Here is a 17,163-nt window from a genome sequence, read left to right on the forward strand (position 1 = left end):
TGGGAGAACGAGTTGGGTCCCTAACTCCTCAAGTAGTTGCTGCGCATAAGGGCTGCCAATCCCATCTTCCTTTACAGCTTTGCGGAGGGTTCTGACCTCTTCCGCTGTAAAGGGTAGCCAAGTTTGGGGTCGCTGCGGCATGGGCTGCGGATTTAGCGGATACAGCTGAGGGGTTTGAGGAGGCATGGCACCGGGGGCCGATGGAGCAGCCAAGGCAGGTGAAGGGCTATTGCCGTACGGCGGCGGCAAGGGATAAGCGGAACACGGGTGAGAAAATGGTGGCTTAGCGGCTTCCGGGTGACAACAAAATGGCGGCAGGACCCTTCCGGGCGCCGGCCAAGATGGCGGAGCAGCTACATCCGGCGGCGGACAAAATGGCGCGGGGGGCGCTTCCGGTTTAGCGGAAGATGGCGACCCTGCAGTTTCCGGGTCCGAACTGGATGCTGACTGGGCAGGAAGAGGCGGGTAGAGGCGGGAGGAGGAGGATACTGGCGGAGAAGAAGCCGGATGCGCACCATCTTGGGCAGAAGTGGGGGAAGAAGGCGGAAGTTCGCCATCTTGGGGAGCGGCAGGAGTGGTTTCTGTGTGCTGCGGGGAGCTCGGGCGGGGAGGTTCGCGCTCGAGAGCAGCAGCAAGTTGGTTAGACAGAGAGTCAGTGTCGGCAGACTCATCGGGATCACAGTCTAGAGGCCGTTTGGGAGAAGCTTCATAAACGGCTTCGGTCGGAGCGCCAAGGAGACAAGTGCGAATGGCAACGAGAACGGGTAAGAGGCCTGCTGGGAAGGTGCGTTTCTCGTGCTCCATGGCGGAGGTGACTCGATCTATGAGTCGCGAGTATGTGTCCGGGCTCCAGAGTTGGCAGGTGGCGAGCCACGGATTAAAGGGGAGCAAGAGATCCCAGTACTTTTGAAGCTGCCGCAAGGAGACGCGGACTCCATTGGCATCGAGCAGGGCAGCGAGGGCCCTGACTTGCGGCGCCTGACGCAATGACAAAGAGGCGCCCATGACGGGATAGGGACGGGACGACGGCGAGGGGTCCCTTGGGGCTCGTCCGGGCGAGGGGTCCCTACCTGGAGAGGAGGACGATCACAGCAGCAGCAGCAGCAGAGAGGGGCCGGGGGAGGAGCCCCACGTTGGGCGCCAGTTGTAGCTGAGCGAGAGGGTTTCGTCCTCGCTCAGGCCCAAGAGTCGGGGGGGCTTGCTCCTGCCGAACCACCGGCGGGGGGTGCCACAAGAGGGAGCACCGGTTCTCCAGGCGTGGGGGACGCACGGTTGGGGAAAAACCACGGAGACCGCTTGAGCGCAAGAACAGGTCTGCTTTATTACGGAAGTACACTTAGCCATATAGGGTTGGGTAGAGGGAGGGGCGTGATGAAGGGAGGGCTGGCTAAGGGGCGGCTGTGGACAGGCTGAAGCTGATGGATAGACCTGAGATAAGCAGTTACTGAGGAAGAGGGCAGATTGTAGGTTGGCAATATGGGCGGGACTGGCGGGAAGGGCGGCGGGGGCTGAAAGGGGAGGAGGGGCTGAGAAAGGCAGCAACAAATGGCCATTAATTTAAAACAAAAACAAAAACAAAAAAAAACCCCACAACGCAAGGGTTCTTTTGGCAAGTTCTGGGTTTCCCCGACTCTTCTAGGTTCATTGCTGCCCCGGGCCCAGGAGCCGGTCAGCTGACAAGAATACAAGTGGACACAGAAGAGCACACAGTGAACGGACACAGAGAGCAGACAAAGGGGGGTGGGGGGAAGAGGGGGAAGAAATAAATAAAAATAAATCTTAAAAAAAAAATAAACAGAACTTCAAAAGGTGAAAAGCCTCAGGGCCTGGGGGGGTGCAGTCTGACTTTAGGGAGGGCTAATGGGAGTAGATTTACTCACAGGAGGCCATTAAAATTTTTTTTTTTTACAGACCTTGGCTAGGGTGGTTTTGAGGATTTGACTTATGAGTTTTACTTTCCCTGAGCTTTGGGCCTGTATGCTGTGTGGAGTTTTTACTAATTCCTAACATTTTGCTAGCTCTTGGACAACAGCTGACATGAAAGCTGGGCCACTGTTGCTGCTTATGGGTAAAGGTATCCTGTGCCGGGGAACTATTTCTCAGAGCAAAGCTTTAGTTACTTTTCTTGTTTTACGGTGCGGGTGGGAAAGGCCTTGACCAGTCCGAGGAGGTGCACATTATTACTAATAAGTACCTATACCTTCGACTTGGCTTTATTTCTGTAAAGTCCATTGTTAGGTTTTTAAAAGGGGCACTTCCTATGTGTTGGATGCCAGCAGGGGCCTGGGGACCTTGGGAGGGGTTGTTTTTAGTGCAGGTTTGGCATCGGCTGCTAACGGTGAGGCAGAGTGAGGTTATCAGGGCAACGTAGTCCTATTTTCTGAGCAGGGCTTTTAAAGCAGGTGTTTTTTTCAAGTAGGCGAGCTGGTGGTGGTGGGGAACAAGGATGTGGGCGGCCCCCTCTGGGAGGAAGACTTGGCTCTCCAGGAGTAGCCAGTTTTCCCCTGAGGTTTGTGTCTTTCTTTTTCTTTGCCCACTCCTGTTTCTCCCAGGTAGTTTAGTTTTTTAATGTGTTGTTTTAAAAGGGACTGGTGAGGCACCAGTGGCGGGGTTGCAGTTTGAGGGCCTTTGTGGTTCCCTTTCGAGCTGCTTCATCAGCTAGGGTATTTCCTTTAGTAACTGCATCTGTTTTTTTCTGATGTTCCTGACAGTGTATGATGGTGACCCTGCTTGGCTTCCAGACTGCCTTCAGTAGTTGAAGGGTTTTTTTTTTTCTCCCTGCAGTTAGGAGTCCCCTCTCCTTATAAATTGCTCCATGGATATGTACAGTAGCAAATGCATACTTAGAGTTAGTGTAAATGTTTACCATTTGCCCGGTGGCCAGTTGTGGGGTTTGAATTAGTGCCCACAGTTTTGCTTGCTGTGCAGACTACCTTTTAGGTAGGGGAGCTGCTTTTATTACTTATTTAGCTGTGGCGACTGCATATTTAGTAAGCCTCTTTTCATTTCTGATAAAACTGCTGCCGTTTGTGACTAGGGCTTGATCTGGGCAAGGAGGTGGCCCGTCCTGGAGGTTGGGGCAGCTGATATACACCTTATTGTCATTTTTGTGCATTTGTGTTCAGGAGTTCCTCTTTCGGTCAACAGGAAAGTGGTAGGATTTAGGAAAAGAGGTGGGGGTTTCTGTTCTGTTTTTTTTTTTCAAAGATTTTTATTTTCTCTCACCTTCCCCGCCCCCCCCCCACAGTTGTCTGCTCTCTGTGTCCATTTGCTGTGTGTTATTCTGTGTCCGCTTGTATTCTTGTCAGCGGCACCCAGAATCTGCGTCACATTTTGTTGCGTCATCTTGCTGCGTCAGCTCTCCGTGTGTGCGGCACCATTCCTGGGCAGGCTGCATATTTTTCATGCTGGGTGGCTCTCATTCTGGGGTGCACTCCTTGTGCATGGGGCTCTCCTATGCGGGGGACACCCCTGCATGGCATGGCACTCCTTGCGTGCATCAGCGCTGTGTGTGGGCCAGCTCATCACACAGGTCGGGAAGCCCTGGACCTCCCATGTGGTAGTCAGACACTCTACCCATTGACCAAATCCGCTTCCGTAGGCGTGGTTTTTTTTTGAATCTTTGTGGGAGCTGAGTCCAAGTTAATTGAGTCCTTTTTTTTTTTTTGAGTCTTGGGATTCTCCCTTTTAAAAGTAAATAGTGACCGACTCTGGGGAGCTACCCGCAGGCAGAAAAAAGGTGACCTTTAAATCTAGACACATAAACCAGGTGGCCCCAGGCAGTACTGGCAGCAGCAGGGAGTGTCAGGGTGAAGTACTCCCCCCTTTTTGGGATGGGCTTTCCCGATTGGTTGGGTCTGGATTTTTAAGGCTGCTGCTAATAGAGAGACCGGCTGTTTTATTTGCTGTTTTTGCTTCCCACCCAGCAGTTTTGTCCTGATTGATGAATACTTTGCGACTTTGAGGAGCTGGGAGATGTTTATCTCTGTGAACCCATTTAGCTTCTAAAGTTTTTGTTTGATGTCCGGTGACGCCTGGACGATGAAAGCTGCATTGACTATTTTCTGGCTTTCTGGGGTGTCTGGGTTGTAGGGGGTGTAAATCTTGAAGGCTTTGCAAAGTTGCTTATAAAAATTTCCTGGAGGTTTTTCAGGCTTTTGAATGACAGAGGCCATTCTGGAGAGGTCTGTGGGCCACCTTGCTCCTTCCCACACCCCTCTGAGGAGGTCTTCTCAGTACTGCTGAAGGGCAGCCCACCCCTGATCTGTGTTAAAGTCCCAGGCCGGTTGAGCTTCTGGTGCTGCTTCTCGGGCCCATTCCTCTGGCTCTAAGACACCTGCAGGGCCCTGTTCTGGCAACCTCTTTTTGGCTTCCATGAGGATTCGGTGCCTCTCCTCTGTATTGAACAGGCTTAGGAGGAGGTGGCGGTAACCATCCCAAGTGGGGCGGTGGGTTTGGAAAATGAACTCCACGGGGTTGATAAGAGCTTGAGGCTTTTCTGAACATGAAGGGGTGTGGTGCTTCCAGTTTAAGACATCTGCAGTTGTGAAAGGCTGATAAGACAGGATTGGCCTCCCGGGTTGGGCTGTTCCGCCTGCACTGACCTGGGCTGGACCCTGTGTTTCATGGAGGGGCATATGAAGCGCAGGTTGCGCTGGCCAGAGTCTTTGTGCAAAGGGGTCTCGGGACCTCCCAGGGGGGCTGACGGGCCAGGGAGACTGAAAGTGGAGGAGTTTCTGGGAGATCTGCTTGTGGAGGCTCCAGGGCAGGGAGATGTTCTGGAACAGCTGGAACAAATGGCAGGGGTAGTGGGTTTTCTTCTGGAGATTTTGTAGAACACTAGGTTTTCGAGGTTTGGCCGTTTGAGTTATTAGGACCCTATTTTGACCCTTCCTTTCAACACAGAATCGAACCTAAGGGGGCAGGGTTTGGGCAATTTTTAACCAGGAATTGATGTAGGGAAACTGATCAGGGTGGCCAGGGGTCTCGTGACTGCCTGCCAAACTGCATGAAGTTTGGCTACCTCTAGGGTTCTCCCTGAGGACTAATTAGGCCACTCTAGTCTGCTCAGAGTCTGGAGAGTTCTGGGGGACATATGGACACTATACTCCCCAGAAAAGCCTTTCCTGAAGTTTTTTAACATACACTCTAAGACTGTGAGTTTGGACTGTGATGACCCCATCCCTGAACCAGTGTCGCAGGACAAACAAAGAAGGGGAGCCTCTCATGAGGCCACTCAGATGCCTGCCTGTCCACGTCTCTCACGAGAACTTAGGCTCGTCTTAGACTAAGGCGTCCATGTAGAGTCTGGATTAACCAGACTCTATGCCATACGACGTAGCCGCGGAGGGCAGGTTGGGGCCGACTTGGACTCCATGGTGCAGGCCGTGGAGCTACAAAGTGGATCAGCAGAGGCAAACCTCTGCAGTCCCCATTCATTCACTCAATCACTCAGAGGTTAACAGTCCCACTCAAGGGACTGCCCTATCCTGGAATCGCGAATCTCAAGATTTCTGGGAGGTGATCAGTCTCCCCTTCTGTCCAGAGATGGGCCTGACTGGGACTCAGAACCCTGGGGCTTTACCTTTCTGATATCTCCTGGTGCTGTTCAATCCACCTCTCCACCGAGTCAGGCCAGGGTGGAGGACGCGGCCCACAGGGACCTTTTCCCCGAAGAAGGCCCCGTCAAGGGCACAGGTGGTGTTGCCCTGTTCGTGTGGAGATCTCCGCCGTCCGCGCCCACCAGTCCCAAACCGGAGGCTCAAAGGGCCAGTGCGTTTGGGTTTCCCGGTCAGGGAACCAAATGCTGCAGCAAAGCCAGGAGTTCTGAACTGCAGAAAGACCCAAAACCAGCTCTCAGGAGAAGTGGAGGAACAGATTTATTATGCGCAGGCCCAGGGGAGAGTCAATCTCCAAATTCTGAGCCCCGTTTTTCAGTTTTCATAGGTTTATATAGGATTATGTGGGACCAGCACGACTTTTGCTCAATGGCTAACGCGTTGCTAGCCGAAATTTTGCAAGCGGGGTTACAGAAGCAGAATGCAGGTGCAAGGTTGCGGGCTGATTTACAGAAGCGGGGCGGGGGGAGTCACTCGTTTGATATCTCTCTTCTAGGCCATGTTTCCAAGGCTGATTTACAGAAACAGGGGGTAGGAGTTATTCATTTGATATTCTCCTGCAAGGCCATGCCCTCACAGGGCGAACCACAGAACCGGGGGCAGGAGTGACTTGTTAGATATTTTTGCAAGGTTATGCTTTTTATTTCTCATCAATCTAACAAGCCCAGGCTTGCAGCACAGATGCAAAGTTCCCATGCCCTAGTCTCTTCCCCCCAGGATTAAATGCTGTAGGGGCTCGTAGGTGAGCCCGTTTAAAATGGAGAAGCAAAGGAAGGCATTAAGCACACTGTATGCCACAGTTTTACTTCACTCACCAATCATCTCCTGGGCTGCCTCGCCAACTATATTACCGGATTTTGTCTCGGTTCTTAACTATGCTGCAGAAATGAATTTCAAGAGCACGGTCGGGTGAGTTCGGCCAGTCATTTGTCCCGGTAGGGAGGGGAGAGGAATGGGAGAAAAAATAACAGAGCAGGTGCCCCAGGTAGAGAGGAAGGGGCTGAAGAGTGATAAAGAGGGCTGATTTACAGACTATGATTTACAGACTATAAATCCGCAGGTTTAGTTGCGTGGCAGAGGAAAAATGGCAAGAGCGAGAGCGGTGCGCAGAGGGCAGGACTGGGTCCGCAGGCGAGAGAGCGCATCAGAGAGCGGTCAGGCCTGGCTTTTTGAACTGGTAATTATTCCACCCCTTTGCTAAGGGCATAGGAGGAGTCATAGCTGTTTGTTGTTTTGATTGATTGCCCCACCCACCAATCCCCCACGAGGGCCCAAGGATAAAGTCCTTGGGGAACAGCCAGGGGCTTCGCCTGGCTTCCAGAAGTCTTTGTTCTGAATGGCAGAATCTTGGGGAGGGTCTTCCGGCAGCCATCTCAGGGGGTTACTGATGTCCACGTGGACTCTGCCAGGTTCCAGATCCATCTCGATTCCCCATCTTACTGGCCTGCTTCACCACTCCAAGTAAACGCCCTTTATAAAAGCCAACAGACTTCTGGTATTTTGCGTCAGCACCCCTTTGGTTGACTAATACACCTCCTTTAACCTCTTCTCAGCCTGGAGCACAACTCCAACTCCTACGGTAAGGAAAAGGCAAGTCCGGGTAACCCGCCGACGACAGAAAGGTGGCATCTTCGGTTCCCGGTCATTCGATTTTCAGAGACTCTTCAACACCCCGCCCCCACCCCTCGTGCTTACCCAGCGTAGGGGCACCGCGGCCTGATAGTCTTCAAGTTTTTCTTTCACTGTTACGCGATTAGGTTAGTACATAGCCTGAGAGCATAAGCATTCACATTCAGGAAGACCCGCGAATGAGGGCTAATAAAAATTGCACCTTCAGCGGATGAGGAACCGCTGACGGCAGTATTTAACGTTTAACTGACAGTCTATTCCCGCGGATGAGTCTGGACTGAGGAGAACAAAGCGCCGGGAAGACTTTTCCCGGGAAGGGAGGGAGCACGGGTCTCGGGCGGGTCTCTGGAGGGCCTTGGTAGGTCGGGGCGTGGAGAAGGGCGGGCGCGCTGAAGACGTCACGGCAGAGGCGTGGCATATGTAGATGACTCCGGGCGCAGGGGCTGCTGGTCCCGTTCAGCCCGGGCACCCACGTCTCGCGCTTGGCAAAACCCAGGTGTTTCCGAGGTGGCCTTTCTGAGCTCTAAGCTCGGAGAAAGGGAGTTGGGAAGGCGAGGGTGCGGAGGGCGCGGGCGAAGTGACCGTCTGTGAAGAGCGTGGCGAGGGCGAGGGCGGGGAGGGAGGCGAGGAAGGCAACTCATACTTACCTGGCAGGGGAGATACCATGATCACGAAGGTGGTTTTCCCAGGGCGAGGCTTATCCATTGCACTCCGGATGTGCTGACCCCTGCGATTTCCCCAAATGTGGGAAACTCGACTGCATAATTTGTGGTAGTGGGGGACTGCGTTCGCGCTCTCCCCTGGCTTTTGTATAAAATTAGATTTGCGTTGTGCGCGCTTGCGCCCCAGTGCTGCTGAGTCCGAGAGCGTGTGCGTACGCAGACCTCTTCAGTGCGGTGATACCTTAACGTGCGCGGGGGCGCGTTTGTAATAACTGCTTAGAACTGCGGGCTCAGTTACTCTTCGCGAGAAGGGACGCTGAGGGCTGCTGCGTTGCTGTTCCGGCTTCTGCTTCGTTGCTGTCATCTTTCACCTAGGCTTTGGGAGGTGAAAGGCGAGTCATCTATCCGGTTACTGCGGTGTCCTGTGGAACAGCTGACGGCTGTGCACCTCGCTACCGCCCTCCTCAAACCCTTGGCAGCTACTATCTTCCTATCAGTGTTTACAGGTTCTTAAGTTTACACAACATAACTGCGGATATGAATATTAGTCAATGTACTTTTTGGTCGGTCCTTACCACCCTGCCTACCTAGCCCTTTATTTGTTCCTTTCTCAGTCTTGAGGGATTTGGGATTGATGTCTGCTCTGGAGGACTCAGCTATACTAAGGGGCAGGTGGAAGGCACTGTTTTCCTTGCAGTTGTAGATACTTCTTGTTTTGGGGGTGGATGGGACTTGTCCTCCAGCAGCAGCAGCAGCAGCAGTTTTGTCTGTTGTCCAGGGCAAGCCTGAAGACCTGGAGAATAGCAGTTGGCCGCAACTCTGTCGACATCCAGGGCTCAACCAGCATATGCTTATGAAGAACCCAAAGTTCAAGTCTCGAAGATATGTATTTAATGGGTATATTGAGGATTACACGTTCAAATAAAAGGGGTAGAAGAATCACGAGCAGGGGAAGTAGAGAGTATAATAGCTATGTTATATTGCGGAAACAGATTATCGTATATTCCCCTATAGGGCCCACGGAGGAGGTGACGATTTCCCAGGAGGCTGTGTGCCTCTAGTGTCTGGACGTTCCTAGAGCACTGGGCAGCGCTTGTTGTCTGAGGCTGTGTTTACTGTGGCAGTTCGTGAAATCTGCCTACCTGCATAAGCGTAACCTTTCCGACTCACTTTGAAATCTCTGAGCCATAAATTCTCTCTCCCTCTCTCTCCCCCCTCCGCCCAATACACACACACACACACACACACACACACACACACACACACACAATGTTTCCCCTTTTGGCCTAGGTATTTTTCTAAATGCATGGCTGGTTATAGCGCTTGGTAATAATCCCTCGGTGCCAGGGCGTCCTACTTCTTGACGCAATAGCTGGTTTGCACTTGACTCCGATATTCTTGCGAATGTGTTCCGTATCTTTCCAATTGGCTTCTTGCTTTGGTTTTGGGCCTTCCGAGTCCTCTTCAAGAACCATGGCCCATATTCCAACGCCCCTCCAAAGGCTCAGCAGCCTGCCTTCTCAATGGGCACCCTACCACCCCACTCTTCCCCGCTTAAGTTCCCCCATACTACTTGTCACCACCAAAAGACCTTGCTCCTCAAACTGTAGTCCTTGACACCCCCCCCCCCCCCCAGCACTAGGTAGCACTTGGGAGCTTGTTAGGAAGGCAGAGATTCTTAGGCCGCCACCTTCGCAAGCTTTAACTGAATCAGAACGCCCGTGTTAGCAAGACCCCCCAATTGACTAAAGCTTGAGAAGCACTGATCTAACATACTACGTATCTTCGTTTCCTGTACAGGCACTCAACCTAACTTAAAAATTCACTCTACAAGGTAACCTTCATTTTAATTAGAAAAGCCAGAGCCGGTCTCACCTGCCCGAGGAAAGGTCCGGCGTCCCCGGGCCACAGACGGGCTGCGCGGGGGACGTCAGGGCAAGGGCGTCGCGTATGCAGAGGAGCGGGGCGCGCAGGGGCGCGCAGGGGCTGCTGGTCCCGGCCAGCCTGGGAACGCACGTCTGGTGCTTGGCAAAGTCCAAGTGTTACCCAAGTGGCGTGTCTGACGGCTGAGGTGGGAGAAAGGGGCTTTGGGGAGGCGCGGGTGCGGAGGGCGCGCGGGCGAAGTGACGGTCAGTGAAGAGCGTGGCGAGGGCGAGGGCGGGGAGGGAGGCGGGCGCGGCAGGCCATACTTACCTGGCTGGGGAGATACCACGATCACGAAGGTGGTTTTCCCAGGGCGAGACCTACGCTTTGCACTCCGCGTGTGTTGACCTCTGCGATTTCCCCAAATGTGGGAAACTCGACTGCACAATCTGTGGTAGTGGGGGACTGCGTTCGCGCTCTCCCCCTGGCGTTCTTCAAGTTCGCGAAAATCAGAGCTGCTTGGTCTGTTTCCTTTTGGTATTTGCTTGTTTTTACTTCTTCCGTACGCACGGGAAAGGAGGCAGACGCGTGGTTCCTCAAGTAGGACAATGTACCGCGTTTACCTTCAAGGACTCGGAGGAACAACTGTTGTTGCCGCAAAGCTCAAGGCTTCCGGAAGGCTTGGCTTTTCTTGTGAGGCCGGGGCTATGGGGCTATGAGCTCTGAGGGGTCTTTGAAGTCCTCTCTAGAAAACTTGGCCTGTACCCCGTCAGACTCAGCAAGCCTGCCTTCTCACAACGCCCCCCTTTCTTTAGCCTCTCTTCCTACGCGCGCGCCCCGCCCCGCCCCCGTTTCTATAGTTCTCGTGACCACTGAACGAACTCACCTTGCTGTTCAATGTGTTGTCCTTGACCAGCTGCTTCAGCATCACCGGGCATCTGGGAGCTGGTTGGAAATGCAGTCTTGGACCGCAGCCTTTACAAGAACTACTGAATTGTGTAAATTATTTGCTACAGCTTTTACAGTTCTGGAATTTTAGACTTGACCCAAAATAAAGATGTCTAAAACCCTGAAAAAAAACAAAACAAAACAAAACTACTGAATCGCAATTTCCACTTTAGCAGGATCCCAAGCAGATTCTATGCGCGTTACAGATGGAGAACTGCTGATCTAACTAAGTAACTAACGTGCTGTACATTTTCATTCCCTAAATCAACTTCACTCACTAAAATATAAGTCCCATGAGATCAGGGATTTTTGTCTATGTTGTTGACAGCTCTCATCCACAGTTGGCTAGAACAGTGCCTGGCTCTAATAGGCGCTGATTTTTTCTCGTCCCCGCCCCCACTCCCTCCCCCACCCTGCTAATTTTGCTGTCTGTGTCCTTCACTGTGTGCTCTTCTGACTCTATTTCTCTTCTTGTCTTCTCATCTTTCTCCTCTAGGATTCAATGGGATTCGATCCTGGGGACCTCCAATGTGGGGAGAGAGGTTCCTTGTCAATTGTGCCAACTCAGTGCCTGGTCTCTGCTGAGCTGCCATATGACCCAGCAATTCCTCTACTAGTAATATAGCCAGAAGAACTGAAAACGCACACAGACAGCGGCACACCAATGTCCATAGAGGCATTATTCACAATTGCCAAGAGTTGGACACAACCCAAGTGTCCCCCAACCGAAGAGTGGATAAACAAAATGTGGTATATGCACGTAATGGAATACTGTGCTGCAGTAAGAAGAAGTGAAATTGGGACACACGTGATAACATGGATGAATCTTGAAAACATTCTGCTAAGTGAAGTAAGCCAGGAACAAAAGGACGAATATTACACGGTCTTTCTAATATGAGCCAAATACGAAGAATGAATACATGGAGTTAAAACCTAGAGTATAGGCTATTAGGAGATAAGAGGAGGGCTGAGAAGGACTGCTGATGCTTAATATAGGTAGGAGTCTGATGTAACTTGGCTGTAAAAGTGTGGAAATGGATAGAGTTGATGGGAATGCATGATAGTGAGTAGGAGCTGATTTATAAATGGGGTTGTGGCTGCAAAGGGCAGTCGAGGGATGCAAATGTCAACTGAAAGAAAGCTAGAGAATAACCTAGGGACTGAATAACACAGCAAACCCAGGGGTGAATTAGAATTGGGGTTGATGGTACAGGTGCAAGCGTGTCCTTCTGTGAGCTAGAGCAGATGTACATCACCTTTGCAGGGTGGTGGGAATGTGTAGAAGCATGGGAAAAATACCATTAGTGTGACCTGTGGTCTGTGGTTAACAACGACACTGTAATATTCTTGCACCAATGCCAAAGATGTACTGTGTTAATAATGGGGTGTATGAGAACGTGTGCCAAGTGTACGCTAAGGACTATGGTTGGTGGTAATGGTCTGGTGATATTACTCAGAACCTGTAACAAATATTCCACCATGGTGTGTGTGGTGTGTTGGTGAAGGGGTGTTGTATGCAATTTCTACACACGTGCATGCTTACTTTGTAAATCCACAACTTCCGTAATAAAAATATATTAAAAAAACAAAAAAAGGAAAACAATTTTGCATGATCTATGTATCTTTAAAAAGAGATAATAGGGAAGCGGGTATGGCCCAACAGATAGAGCTTCCGCCTACCAGATAGGTGGTCCAGGGTCCGATACCCAGGGCTTCCTGGCCCGTGTGGTGATCTGGTCCATGTGGAGTGCTGCCGCATGCAAGGAGTGTCGCCCTGCACAGGGGTGCCCCCCACGCAAGGAGTGGCCCCCATGCAGGGAGTGAAGCCCCGCACAGTAGTGTAGACCACCCAGGAGTGGTGCCTCCCACACGGAGACCTGACGCAGCAGGATGACGCAACAAGAAAGAGACACAGAGAAGAGACAGTATGAGACCCAGCGAACTAGGGAACTGAGGTGGAGCAAGAGAACGATTGCCTCTCTCCCACGCTGGAAGGTCCCAGGGTAGGTTCCCGGAGCCACCTAATGAGAGTACAACAGACACAGAAGAACACAAAGCAAATGTGCACAGTGAGCAGACAACAGGGTAGGGGATAGAAATAAGGGGGAAAAATGTTTTAAAAAGATAATAAATAAACAAGAAAAACAAAACAAGGGCTAATTTTAAAGGGCTCTTATCCTGTAAATAAACCAGGAAGTAAGGTAAATGTAATAAAGACTGTCAAATACAAAAAATTAAAAAACAAACAAAAAAAGAGACTTCAATCACTGTGTAGATTTGGACAAGATCATAGAGAAGTAAATCAATTTTGTGTTCCATTAATCCCTGTAGTTCCTAACCCTGCAACTGTTTGACTCTCGTTCTATCATCTGCAAAGTTTTTCCTCTGTAATTTTTTTTAACTGTAAGATGTTTTTTATTTTTTTCTAATTTATTTCTCTTCACCTCCCACCCCCACCCCCACCCCCACCCCCCAAGTTGTCTGCTCTCTGTGTCCATTCGCTGTGTTCTTCTGTGACTGCTTCTATCCTCATTAACGGCACCGGGAATCTGTGTCTCTTTTTGTTGCGTCATCTTGCTGCATCAGCTCTCCGTGTGCGCGGCGCCGTTCTTGGGCAGGCTGCACTTTCTTTCGCGCTGGGCGGCTCTCCTTACGGGGCGCACTCCTTGCGCGTGGGGCTCCCCTACGCGGGGTACACCCCTGAGTGGCACGGCACTCCTTGCGCGCATCAGCACTGCGCATGGGCCAGCTGCACATGGGTCAGGGAGGCCCGGGGTTTGAACCGCGGACCTCCCATGTGGTAGGCAGACGCCCTAACCACTGGGCCAAGTCCACTTCCCGTAAGATGTTTTTAGTAGGTGAAAAAGTGGGAGGGTGAGATGATATAGGGTATATGGGGATCCCCTATCATTTTGTTTACAATTTTTAAAAATTAATGTTAATAGATCACAAAGAACGTTACATTAAAAAACATTTTAAAAAACATAAAAAAACATAAGAGGTTCCCATATACCCCACTCCCCACCCCCACCCCATCATTTTTGTAAATTGTATTTTCTTTGAAGATATATACATCACAAAAATTTCCTCTGTAAATGATCTGTGTTCTGCTTGTTTTTCTGTCCCTCTCATGGACGAGTCTGAATTTGTTTCATTTTTACTTACGAAGGGGTCCAGCATTCATGGCAAAGTAGTTTTCAAGGGTTTGGGGACTCTCCTACTGTTTTCTCTAGTGAGTTATAGGAAAACTTAGAGGAAGTTGTCCTGCCAGAGAGACCTGTACTTATTCACTACATAGATGATCTGTTGCTAAGCTCAAAACTAGAGAGTAATATAAAACTGATACTTTGGGGAAACAGATGTGGCTCAACCAGTTGGGCTCCCATCTACCATACAGGAAGTCCAGGGTTCGATGTCCAGGGCCTCCTGGTGAGGGCAAGCGGGCGCACGTGATGAGCTGGCTCATGCTGGAACGAGCTCCACATAGGAGTGCCCTCCCGCATGGGAATGCTGCCCAGCGCGGGAAAGCCGCCCTGTGCAGGAATGCCTGCCAACCGTGAGAGCTGGCGCAGCAAGATGAGGCAACAAGAGACACAGAGGAGAGAAAATAAGAAGACATAGAGAACAGGGAGTTGAGGTGGCGCAAGAGGGTAATCGCCTCTCTCCCACTCCGGAAGGTCCCAGGATTGGTTCCCAGAGCCGCCTAATGAGAATACAAGCAGACACAGAAGAACACACAGCCAATGGACACAGAGAACAGACAACGGGGGGAACGGGGCAGGGGGAGAAATAAGTAAAATAAATTAAAAAACCCCAAAAAACAAAACCAAAAAACCTAATACTTCGGCTTGGTTACACTTCCTTGCTTCAAAAGGGCAGAAGGCCTCATAGACAGACTGCAGTATCGCCAAACTGAAATAAAATACTTAGGGCAGTTGTTGTCAGCTGAAGGCCACAAAGGGTTAGACTCTAGGAGTCAGCCAGCTTTGCGGATGAAATGGCCTACGACTGAAAAACAAGTTAGACAGATTTTGGAACTGGTGGGATATTGTGGCTAGTGGATTCCATCCTTTGAAGAGGAGGCAAAACCTCTGACAAAGCGATTGCAATCCTCTGTTTTGGTCCTTAAAACGTGAAGAGGCTTTTGAACAACTGAAATGGGCTCTAGTAGCTGTATTAGTTTCCTAGAGCTGCTCTAACCAAGTATTACAAACGGAGTGGCTTAAAACAACAGGAATGTATCCTCTCCCAAGCCTGGGGCTAGAATCGGAAATCAAGGTGTCCTGGGCAAGGCCACGCTCCGTCTGAAAGCCCTATGCCGGGAGCCCTCCCTGCCTCTTCCTAGCTTCCCGTGGTTTGCTGGCAATCCCGTGTCTTGGGTTTGCGGCTGCAGCCCTTCAGTCTCTGCCTACAACTGTCACGTGGCCGCCGCCTTCTGTTTCTTCTCCTCTTCTTATAGGGTATGAGTCATTGGATTCAGGGCCCGCTCTACTCCGGTACGACCTCATTTCAGTTGAACTAATTCCACCTGAAAGGACCTTTTTCCAGACAAGGGCGCATTCTGACGTACTGGGGATTAGGACTCCAGTGTGTCTTTCAAGGGAACACTACTCAACCCATAGCAGTTGCTTGCCCAACTTGGGAGGTTTCCAGTCTTGGGAAAAAACCTTTCCACTTGTTTTGTCATGAAAACAAAGGCACCGCAAGTGGAGTTTTAACTCAAAAATTGGAATTAACCTCTAGGCCAATTGCTCATTCCTTAATTCTTCCCGAAGCTGTGGCGCTGGGAACGCCTACACGTCTTCAAGCTGTGGCAGCCGCCGCCACGCTTACTGAGAAGGCTCACGCCCTTAGGTTGACTCCTTTGGACTTCCTGGCACGTCCTACGTGCATTACCAGTGCGTGGGTGGGCCCCGCATTTTTTGGTGTGCCATCAGACCAGCTAGAATCAGCATTATTATCCGATCCTAATATCGGGCTTGGGAGAGCCAGTCTTCTAAAACCATGCTACTTTTGTACCAGATCCTGACCAAATAGATGATCCTGACCATAACAGAAGGCGCTAGGCTCTAAACTGATTGAACTAATCGTCCCGTTCAAAGCAAAGATTCGGTGTTCATTGCTGAGTTATAACCTGGGGTAAAAAAAAAAAGGCCATCTTAAGGCTTCATTCTACTCATGAAATTCTGGAGGTTTATATTTTGCCTGTAATTAAATTGGCACAAGCAGCTGAGTTGATTGCAATGACAACGACTAGATCTGCAATTCTTGGTTCAGGAGTTAAAGTGAATACATACACTGGTAGTAAATACGTGTTTGGTGTCTGCCATGCGACAGGGCAAATTCTGGATAACTGGGGGATTCTTCACTTCGATGAGAACAAAGGTATCTCCTGGAAACTGACAGCTGGAAAGCAGGCAGCTTTACCACTGCCTACTCAGGTTATCGGTAAACCCACGGGGCAGAACCACACAGTTTCCAGAGGCGGTGATTTTGCTGATGGAGCTGCTTTTTTTTTTTTTTTTTTTTAAGATTTATTTTATTTATTTGCTTCTCTGCACCCCCTTTTTGTTTTTCACTTGCTGCGTCTGTTTGCCTTCCTTGTTTCTTTAGGAGGCACTGTGAGGTGAGCCTTGGTACCTCTGAGGCGGGTAGGGGCGCCCAATCACTTGAGCCACCTCCGTGCCCTCCTTTGTTGTGAACCTCATTACATTTTTACTCCTCGTGTCTCTTGTTGCGTCATCTTGCTGCGCTTGCCCATTGCATCAGCTCGCTGTCTTCTTGAGGAGACACTGGGAACCTCTGCTCCCTGCTTCGTTGTGTCTCTCATTACGTTTTTTCCTTCCTGTGTCTCTTGATGTGTCAGCTTGCTGCGCTTGCTCGTTGCATCAGCTCGCTGTCTTCTTTAGGAGACACTGGGAACCTCTGCTCCCTGCTTTGTTGTGTCTCTCATGTTTTCCTTCCTGTGTCTCTTGATGTGTCAGCTTGCCATGCATGCCCGTCGCGCCAGCTTGCCATCTTCTTTACGAGGTACTGGGATCCAAACCAGCGACCTCCCATGTAGTAGGGTGACAGACTCCAAACTTAGAAGCCCCACTTTTTAAATTTTATTTTTACTTCCACACCCCACCCCACCCCCTTGCGGCTTGCTTGCTGTCTGTTCTCTGTGTCCATTTGCTGCGCGTTCTTCTGCGTTTTTGCCTGTCTCCCTTTTCTGTCGGGTCACCTTGGTGAGTCGGCTCTGGGCGGCGCTTGCGGGCCGGCGGCTCTCCGCAGCGTGCGGGTGAGCCTGCCTTCGCAAGGAGGCCCCGGGATGCGAACCCAGGGCCTCCCATGTGGTAGACGGGAGCCCAACTGATTGAGCCACAGCCGTTTCCCAGAAGCCCCACTTTTAATACAAGAATCTTGTGTTCATTTTCAAAAAATATGCTTCCCAAAAGAAA

The 17,163-nt window shown here is 50.8% G+C and overlaps 1 long non-coding RNA gene and 2 other non-coding genes across 3 annotated transcripts; 2 read left to right on the top strand and 1 right to left on the bottom strand.

Moving 5' to 3' along the window:
• Nucleotides 1–6,873: 6,873 nt before the first annotated feature.
• Nucleotides 6,874–7,903, bottom strand: LOC139438677 (uncharacterized). The gene is made up of 2 exons (XR_011648379.1): nt 7,314–7,903; nt 6,874–7,192 (listed from the first exon to the last, which is right to left on the bottom strand). It is a non-coding gene; the product is annotated as an uncharacterized lncRNA (long non-coding RNA).
• Nucleotides 7,887–8,050, top strand: LOC131278124 (U1 spliceosomal RNA). Its single transcript, XR_009185374.1, has one exon. It is a non-coding gene; the product is annotated as a U1 spliceosomal RNA (small nuclear RNA).
• A 2,044-nt stretch (nt 8,051–10,094) lies between these two features.
• LOC131278130 (U1 spliceosomal RNA) lies at nt 10,095–10,258 on the top strand. The gene has a single exon (XR_009185385.1). It is a non-coding gene; the product is annotated as a U1 spliceosomal RNA (small nuclear RNA).
• The last annotated feature ends 6,905 nt before the right edge of the window (nt 10,259–17,163 follow it).

Source organism: Dasypus novemcinctus, chromosome 3 (assembly GCF_030445035.2).
Source record: "Dasypus novemcinctus isolate mDasNov1 chromosome 3, mDasNov1.1.hap2, whole genome shotgun sequence".
In the NCBI taxonomy this organism is placed as follows: Eukaryota; Metazoa; Chordata; class Mammalia; order Cingulata; family Dasypodidae; genus Dasypus; species Dasypus novemcinctus.